This window comes from Mustela erminea, chromosome X (genome assembly GCF_009829155.1).
Source record: "Mustela erminea isolate mMusErm1 chromosome X, mMusErm1.Pri, whole genome shotgun sequence".
Taxonomy (NCBI): Eukaryota; Metazoa; Chordata; class Mammalia; order Carnivora; family Mustelidae; genus Mustela; species Mustela erminea.
Genome location: NC_045635.1, coordinates 54,579,641 through 54,589,016, shown reverse-complemented (window position 1 = coordinate 54,589,016; position 9,376 = coordinate 54,579,641). Strand labels below are relative to the sequence as shown.

General features: G+C 41.7%; 1 long non-coding RNA gene across 1 annotated transcript; it reads right to left on the bottom strand.

The window, feature by feature from the left end:
• Positions 1-1,130: 1,130 nt before the first annotated feature.
• LOC116583356 lies at positions 1,131-7,236 on the bottom strand. Its single transcript, XR_004282694.1, has 3 exons — positions 7,224-7,236; positions 3,320-3,321; positions 1,131-1,302 (listed from the first exon to the last, which is right to left on the bottom strand). It is a non-coding gene; the product is annotated as an uncharacterized LOC116583356 (long non-coding RNA).
• Between the last annotated feature and the right edge of the window lie 2,140 nt (positions 7,237-9,376).

The window sequence follows — 9,376 nt, the reverse complement described above, 5'->3', positions numbered from 1 at the left end:
CTACCTGCTCGGGTCAATATTTATCAGGGTAGGAACGTATAGGGGAGTTACAAAAGGTAGAGGCAGCTGAATCCAGCGCTGACAGTGAAGAGGCGTCCTCGCGCGCAACAAGGATCGTCTGTCGTGGTGAAGTCATTGTAGCAATGGGAGTCTCGGCACCAAGTAGAGAAACATGGAATAAAGCAACATATTAAAGTTAATAAGGCGATAAGAATGAGAAGCCCGAAAAGGAGATTTGGCCATAGTCCTCCTTCAAACCAGGAACTTAACCATTCACTGAGAGAGAGAGAAGGATCTTGTAGGGCCTTAATTTGGGTATTCATATCTTTTATCAGGCCTGTGATATTTTTGTGATAGTCTGGAATGTACACACAACATTCTGTCTTGATAATTGCACATGTGCCACCCTGGGCTGCTGTCAGGACATCTAAAGCCATCCTATTTATCTCTTAAGGTAGGGGACTCTCCAGGGCAGGGGTCTTTCATTCCCCCTTTTTCTTTATCATGGATAGAATCTTATATCCATTCGTCTTGTTCCTGCTCTAAGCTTGTCTGGGACTCTGATAGTTTTAGGAGTTGATATTGTTGAGTTAATACCATAGTCTGGATTACAGACAAGCGGTCCTTCGTGAACTGGACAAGCCTATTTAGGATGCAAGGGCCAAATGACAGGATCAATAATAAGATGATAAGGGGTCCCATTAGGGTGGATAGCAAGGTTGTGAACCAAGGTGACCGGTTAAACGAATTTTCGAACCAGCCCTGCTGGGATTCGAATTCCCTTTTACTTTGGGCTAATCTTTCTCTTAGCTTGTCCATTGTTTCTCTGACTACCCCAGTATGATCGGCATAAAAGCAGCATTCTTCTTTTAAGGCTGCACATAATCCCCCTTCCTTTAAGAATAAGAGGTCTAGTCCTCTCCTATTCTGTAGTACTACCTCTGATAAGGAAGTCAAAGATTTTTCCAAGGCTGTAATAGATTTTTCTATGGCTTCTAAATCATCATTCATAGCAACCTGTAACTGCATGAGCAGTTGGATTAAGGCGGAAGTCCCTGTTCCAACACCTGCTGTTATTCCCCCGATGCCCAATAGCAAGGCTATAGTCATAGATATAGGCTCCCTCCTCAACACTCAGCCTTTATCATTTAGCTGGATTTTCCTTCAACAATCACTACTCCAAGCATTGAGGGGAACAACTTTTAATCATACTCCAGTCGCTTCACAATGCATTCTAATAGCAGCAGATCAGAACAGTACTGCGTTACTTGCCGACAGAACAGACAGACCTGAGGTCAAGACCTCCATTGGCTCCTTTTATGAGGGCTGTTTTATGCTTAGCTAAAGCATCTGTTTGCAATTGCACCTCAACAGAGGTGGCCTCTAGGATAAATATGACTAAGGGATGAAACCAATAAGAAGACCTTTGAGTGGTCCAACCTTAACAATATCCTGATTACAGAGGATCATTGTCAAGTGAGAAAACTTGTCAAGAGATAAGGGGAGTTCCCCATGCATCATTCAATCCACTCATAAAGAAAGTGGGGTCATCCATTATCTCCACAAGTCCATAGTTAATCCTATGGAGTGCGGTATGCTGGCTTTTAGGCAATTTCATTATCCCAGCCACACATAAGGTGTTAGTTAAGTTATACAATTGTAGGGGAATCAATCCCATTTTCCAGTTGTTTAATCATGTGTGAGGGGCTTCTACTGGTACCCCCATAAAACATTTAAAGACAATCAAATCTAGAATTTAACATCCATAAAGGTGTGTTATTAAAACATAATTTTTTTCTCTCTAAAATAACCCTCATTTACAGAGATAGCCAAATCAGGACAAATTCACTTGTGAAACAAGTCCAGTTTTAACAAACTTGGCCTATTATTTACATAAGCTCAGCAAGAACAGTGAGTGTGATCAATAGATCTTTTAGAATCTGCTTTGCTGGAACTTCTTATAAGGAATCTCTAGGTTGAACTTTTAGTAGCCTCTCCGGGCCAGAAGCCAAGCCCTGTACTTGCCATCAGGCATGCCTGCAATACCTTTGGGCGAATTCCTCTTCCAGAGACTGCACCTACCAAGGAGTGACATTCTTTACTCACCTGGTGAGGCTGCTGGGAACTCTGTAAGCAAGGTATCAGGCCAGCAGTCCCAAGGGGCTTTATGGCTCCAGGTTTCATAAAGTCAACCTTAGTTCCTTAAAGCTGTCTGGTCATATCTGAGTCTTTTTAAATATGACATCCCAGTCAAAGCCTTGGTAAAATAACCCGTGTTTCCAATTCTTTCCTGTTACAAGGAGAACAGATTCTTATTGAACTTATGCAAATGACTGATTGCCATGGAAGAAAGAATACTTACTAAGACCTTTTGGTTTCAGAGGGTTCAGATAGAGAGAAAAGCTTGAATGCTTTGAGCACTTTCACATCTCTATAAGTTACAGATAACTAGGAGGAAGTATCCCTAGTCTGGAAGAGCAAACATTAGAGAGAACCAGCAATGTTTAGAGTAAGACAAAACATTAAGAGACAGAACACTATAATCTTTTAGGTCATTTAGTCCCATGTTACTAATTCTGGTGAATGCGGCTTTAGTCAGTTTTGGAAATTCTTACCCATTTCAGTTTTAGGATTTTCAAGTATATCAAATATCTGTATTTGTACTGAAAGTCCTTTATAGGAATATCCTTGAAGATAAAACTCATTTTACAAGAGAATTAAAACAATTATAAATGACAAAAACTCAGAATGGATATGGTTAGAGCTAAAGAGACACAGGAGTTTACAATTTAGCTGCAAGGAAATCAGGTTATTTCTGTGATACATAACTTTTCCATAATTACAGTATTAAGCGGTGATCTCTCAAAACGTTAAAACTTTAGGAAGTGCGTAGAATCTCTAGAATAGTTATAGTATTTTCCCAAATGTAACCCAAGGTTTATCACTAGTTCAGTAGTACTTCATGAGCAACTTTGCATACCAAGGAAAAGCCTGAGTTAAAGAGATTTACAATTTAAATCTTGTCAACATTTGCTAAAATCTTAGAAAGTTTTAAAGCACATGCCTAAATATAATTAGGGATGTTAAACACCTGATAAAACAAAACATAGAAACTGGTTTTTCTGGGAAGGCAAAGAGAAAACCATTTACATTTTCTTAACAGCAGATCAATTGATCTAAGAAAACTTTGTCCTTTTGAACAGAGACAATTTCAGTCTTGTACCAATGTACCTTTAAAACCCATTCATTTCGATCTTAGTTCATTCTTGACCACAGCTAAAATTCCTTTTCTGAAGATTTCCCTTCACAAACCTTCTACAACTTTCCTTTGCATTCAGATTTTGTCCCAAGCCATTTCCTTTCAAACAACCATCTCATTTAGGACAAAATTACCTTCCCTTACCTTCAACAGAATGTATTTCTATTTCTTAAATCTTTCTTACATATCTCCTACTTTCCTACATACAGAGTTTCCCTTTATTTCCATCAGTCTTAGTTACACTAAGCAGAACTTTGTATTCTTAGAAACACCTTTAGTTATTAACCAATTGTGAACTGTTACAACAGAATTCTTCAGGTGGCAATTTATAAATCAGTTAAGTGGGAAACAAGTTTACCAGCAGATTTAAATACTCTTAGTTTCTTTGCAGTAAGAAGTCAAAAGCATAAACCTACATCCAGTAATTAACGACCTAGCATTTTATCCTGTTTGGTTAAGATACAGATGTCCACAATTTAATTCCATTTGTCATCCAAGCAAAACTTTAAAACTTTCAGGTTACCAAAGACTTTGAAAGCTACTTCAGCAATTACCCATTAAAACTTTGAGACAGACAATTAACCATCAGTTTAGTCATTTCTTTGCTAACAAATTTTAACAAGTAACACAAGCTTATCTGACCTTCAGTAAACTTTGATAGAATAAAAGCTTCCCATTTACTGCTGTTAACTTCAAAGACAGATCTTATCTTAATTAAACCAACAAACTTAACTTAGTTCCAATAGTGATTTACGTTCCACCTGGACCCACTCCACTTTGAATGTTTACCTGAGACATGCGTGGGAAGATCTGGAGTGGGGAGTGTTAGGTCCAGGGGCTGCTCTTCTTGCTCCTTGACAGTGGAAAGAGAAGGAGCTGTGGTGCATGATCTAGAAGCTAGTCATGCGGGCTGCACGCACCTTGGTGCAGAAACAGAAGGGGAAAACAGGAAACAAAGTGCTGCCAGGAGGCAGAGAAAAGATTCCCGGTTTTAGAGCTCATAAGCCCCAACAGAGGAGCAGACACCATGCTTTCCCATCAGCCAGGGGGGAGGGGTTAGGCAGTCCAAGTCAGGCCAGAGAACACAGGGAAACTTCCCCGAAACAAAGAGTTTCGGCAGCTGCTTGGGAATATTCCTTATAGTCTCTGTCTCGAGTTAGACCAACCCCAGTTGGCTCCAGTTATAGCCATTAACACGGGAAGTGAGTGAGGGAGAAGCCCCCACATCTATTAGGAGTAACAGAGAGAAATAAAGCCAGAATCCCCTTTGTTAGGGATGGCCCAGCAACCTGGGTTTACTAGAAGAAGGCTTATTTACGTAATTATCATCGAATATGTCAGGAGAAAGTTTCCTAGCTGACTCATTTGGGCAAACACATTCCGCAAAAGCCCCTTAGTCTGGGGTCCCTGATCGAAGACCCGCTCTTTGACCTGCAAAATAACATTAATGTTAAAGGTCCCCTCTGCGGGCCATTCATCCTTGAAGGTGGGCCATTCAGAGGTGCAGAGAGTCTGCCATTTTCTTCTTTTGACTTCCACCGATAAGTTGTTGGCTCGGTTCTGAACATCTTTCCAGTGACCTAGAGTGAGGCTTAGAGGGGTGGTGTATGTTTGCCCCATCTCAGAGTTAAAAATAACACCAAAGACAATGAGTAGGACACACAGAACAAATAACAAAAAGGACACTGCGCGATTTCGGCGTAACACCAACAGGATGGTTTCAGACGGCCGCGTGGAACTACGAGTTTCCTCTGCGGCCCACAGACGGACGTATCCCTCGGATACTTGTGGGGCCCCAAAGAACCGGGCCCCTATGATCCTTGGGCCGTCCCCCAGGGTGACAGGGGAGGAGTTTCAGGTTTCAGATGGCCGCGAGGTGGAGCTATTGACCTTAGTATTTATTTTTCCCTCCCAATGTACGATGTCGCAGACAAGGGGAGGGGGATCTTTCAGGTGCTGTCCTGCTCGCGTCCCTCGCGGGAGCTTAGGAGCGTCTTGGCTAAGGTCTATCCGTATAAACCCCGGACCAGGCTACTCCAAGGAGTAGATGACCGTTATGCCGTATGACGTTCCGCGAGAATCAGGGTGCAGCCCACTCAGACTCCGTAGCCGAAGCCATGGAGCCGCACGAACACATTCATACAATCAGGCACTCCTCAGATTCAAACGGGTTAGACACCCTCCCATAAGCAGAATGTGATCTTAATCAAGGCGCAATGTGAAAGACACATAAAACAATTAACAAGCCGGCAAAGACAAAAACCTTGCGGTGCACCGTACAAATTCCACTGGCCTACAAAAGGAGTCTCGAGACCTCCTCTCAGTGGACAAATTCCGTCCAGGGCCGAGGGGTTCCTCTGGAACGGACAAACGGTTTTAACCCTCGGACAAATGCGGGGCTTCAAGCCCCTTTGATCCCTGGGGCGTCCCCCTAGGGTGGCAGGGGAGAAGTCCGAGTTCGTCAACTCCTTCTCAAGCTGCCTACAAATACAAGCCCTCCTACGCGTAGAGGTACAATTCTAGACAACGGCCGAAAGAAAACACGAGACAGAACAGAAGCAGAAGACGAGGAAACGAAGGGACAGTCTAGGGCTGGCCAGTTAGCTTACCTCCCGGTGGGAGTCCGTTGGATCCCTGGGGCAGGAGTCCGATGATCTCGGTGGGACCTCCAAATGAAAGACCCGCGGATCCCCTTACCCAAGAATCCAACACTGCCACTGGATGCAAACAGCAAGAGGTTTATTGGGACGCAGGTACCGGCGGGTGGTCGGCAGCTCCAGCTAACCGAGCACACCGACGGAGGGGAAAGCGGGGTTTTTATAGACAGGTACAAACAAGTTTTGGGTGGGGACGGCGCTGATTGATTGATCCTTTGAACAGGCATACTTGGCGTCAGTGGATTGAGTCAGGGGACCCGCGCGCGAAAAGCAGACAAAGCAATCTTACAGAAGCAGAACTGGCCGGTTAGCCCACGCATGCGAAAAAAGCACAACCAGGATATTGAAGGCCTGGTTACTATCAAGCCAAGGCCACTTTCCCTCTAATGAGGCACTAACATAAAGACAATTGGGAGTCTCCTGGTGAAATGTTACATTCCTGCCATAAATCTCAAGGACATTTGCAAACCAAGAGAGACTCCTGCCTTGCAGGACTGTGATCTCTGCAAGTTAACTATTTATCGTTTCATGGCGATCAGGGGTGCCTGAGGAATGCTACATATATGGAGGGGAGCGGGTGAAGAGGGGGTGCACGGCGCCAGCTTTTGCTTTGTCCTCAGCCAGCCTCCTGCTCCCTTATCATTCCCCCTGAACAATTTTGACCCTTTAAATCTTTAAGGTGGTTGAAGGTGGAAGGTCTCATCTTCTGTAACTTCTTCGTGCTGAATAGGGGCGTAGAGCTGTCCCTACCTACTGGGGTCGATATTGATCAGGGTAGGAACGTATAGGGGAGTTACGAAAGGTGGAGGCAGCTGAATCCAGCGCTGACAGTGAAGAGGCGTCCTCGCGCGCAACAAGGATCGTCTGTCGTGGTGAAGTCATTGTAGCAATGGGAGTCTCGGCACCAAGTAGAGAAACATGGAACAAAGCAACATATTAAAGTTAATAAGGCGATAAGAATGAGAAGCCCGAAAAGGAGATTTGGCCATAGCCCTCCTCCAAGCCAGGAACTTAACCATTCACTGAGAGAGAGAGAAGGATCTTGTAGGGCCTTAATCTGGGTATTCATATCTTTTATTAGTCCTGTGATAGTCTGGGATGTACACACAACATTCTGTCTTAATAATTGCACATGTGCCACCCTGGGCTGCTGTCAGGACATCTAAAGCCATCCTATTTATCTCTTAAGGTAGGGGACTCTCCAGGGCAGGGGTCTTTCAATACTTTATTTTTTGCTTGTATTACCCTCGCCTCAGGAGACACATCTAGTAAAAAGTTGAATCAGCCAATGTCAAAGAGATTACTACCTGTATTCTCTAGGATTTTAATGGTTTCCTGTCCTACATTTAGGTATTTTATCCATTTTGAATTCATTTTTGTACGTGGTATAAGAAAGTGGTCCAGTTTCATTCTTTTGCATGTTGCTATCTACTTTTCCCAACACCATTTTTTGAAAAGATTCTTTTTTCCATTGGATGGTCTTTCCTGATTTGTCAAAGATGAATTTACCCTATAATTGTGTGCCCATTTCTGGGTTTTCCATTCTGTTCCATTGACTTATTTTCTATATTCGTGCCAGTACCATACTGTTCACCACAGCTTTGTAATATATGTTGACACCTGGAATCATGATGCCTCCAGTTTTGTTTTTCTTTTCCAAGGTTGCTTTCAGGGTCTCTGGTGGTTTCATACAAATTTTATGATTTGTTCTAGCTCTTTGAAGAATGCTGGTGGTATTTTGATGGGGGTTGCAATAAATGTGTAGATTGCTTTGGATAATATAGACATTTTTACTATATTTTTCTTCTAGTCCATTTTCATGTGATGTTTTTCCTTTACTTCATGTCATCTTCAATTTCTTTCATCAGTGTTTTATGGTTTTCAGAGTACAAGTCTCTTACCTAGCTATTTATGTTTATTCCTAGGTATCTCATGGTTTTTGGTGTAATTGTGAATTGGATAGCTTCCTTGATTTCCCCTCTGCTGATTCATAATTGGTGTATAGAAATGCAACACACTTATGCTGATTTTGTATCCTGAGACTTTCCTGATTTTATGTATCAGTTCAAGCAATTTTTTTGGTAGAGTCTTTCAGGTTCTCATGATTCTGTAGAGAACCATGTCATCTGCAAATAGTGGAAGTTTGCTTTCTTCCTTGCCAATTTGGATGCCTTTTATTTTTTGTTGTTGTCTTATTGCTATGGCTAGGACTTCCAGTACTATGTTAAATAACAGTGGTGAGAGTGGACACTCCTCTATTGTTCTTGATCACAGATGAAAATTTTCAGTTTTTTTTTTCCATTAAGAAAATTATTCAGTGTGAATTTTTCATTGAGCTCTTTATTGTCTTGAAGTGTGTTCCTTCTAACCTTACTTTGTTGAGGGTTTTTAATCACGAATGAATGTGGGCTGTGTCAGATGCTTTTTCTTCATCTATTGAGAGGATCACATGGCTCTTATCCTTTCTTTCTTTTGTTTTGTTTTGCTTTGTCAGCTATTTCTTTTTTAATTATATTATGTTAGTCTCTGTACAGTACATCATTAGTTTTTGATGTAATGTTCCAAGATTCATTGTTTACATATAACATCCAGTGCTCCATGCAATATGTGCCCTCCTTAATACCTACTACCAGGCTCACCCATCCCCCCACCACCATAAAACCCTGTTTGTTTCTCAGAGTCCAGTCTTTCATGCTTCATTTCCCCCTCTGATTTCCCCCAAGTCACTTTTCCTTTCCTTCTCCTAATGTCCTCCATGCTATTCCTTATGTTCCACAAGTAAGTGAAACCATATGATAATTGACTATCTCTGCTTGACTGATTTCACTCAGCATAATCTCCTCCAGTCCCATCAATGTTGATGAAAAAGTTGGGTATTCATCCTTTTCGATGGCTGAGTAATATCCCATTGTATATATGGATCATATCTTCTTTATCCATTCATCTATTGAAAGACATCTCAACTCTTCCCCTTTATTAATGTGGTGTACCATGTTGTTTGACTTGTGAATACTGAAGGCAAGCCAAGGAATAAATCCCACTGATCATGTTGAATTCAATTTGCTAGTATTTTATTGAACATTTTTGCATTCATGCTCATCAGGGATATTGACCTATAGTTTTCTTTTTTAGTGGAATCTTTTTCTGGTTGGAATCAGTGTAATACTGGCCTCATAGAATTAATTTGGAGGTTATTTTTTTAATTGTTTGGACTAGTTTATGAAGACTTGGTATTAATTCTTCTTTATATACTTGATAGAATTCACCTGTGAAGACTTGCCCTTGAATTTCATTTGTCAGATTTTTAATTTTGTCAGAGATTTTTTATCTATGATTCAATTTATTTGCTGGTTATTGATTTGTTCATGTTTTCTATTTCTTTCTGTTTCATCTCCCTCCTCTCCACAGCACCCATGATCCATTTCTCTTCCAACACACATCCATGTACTTCCTACCTTCT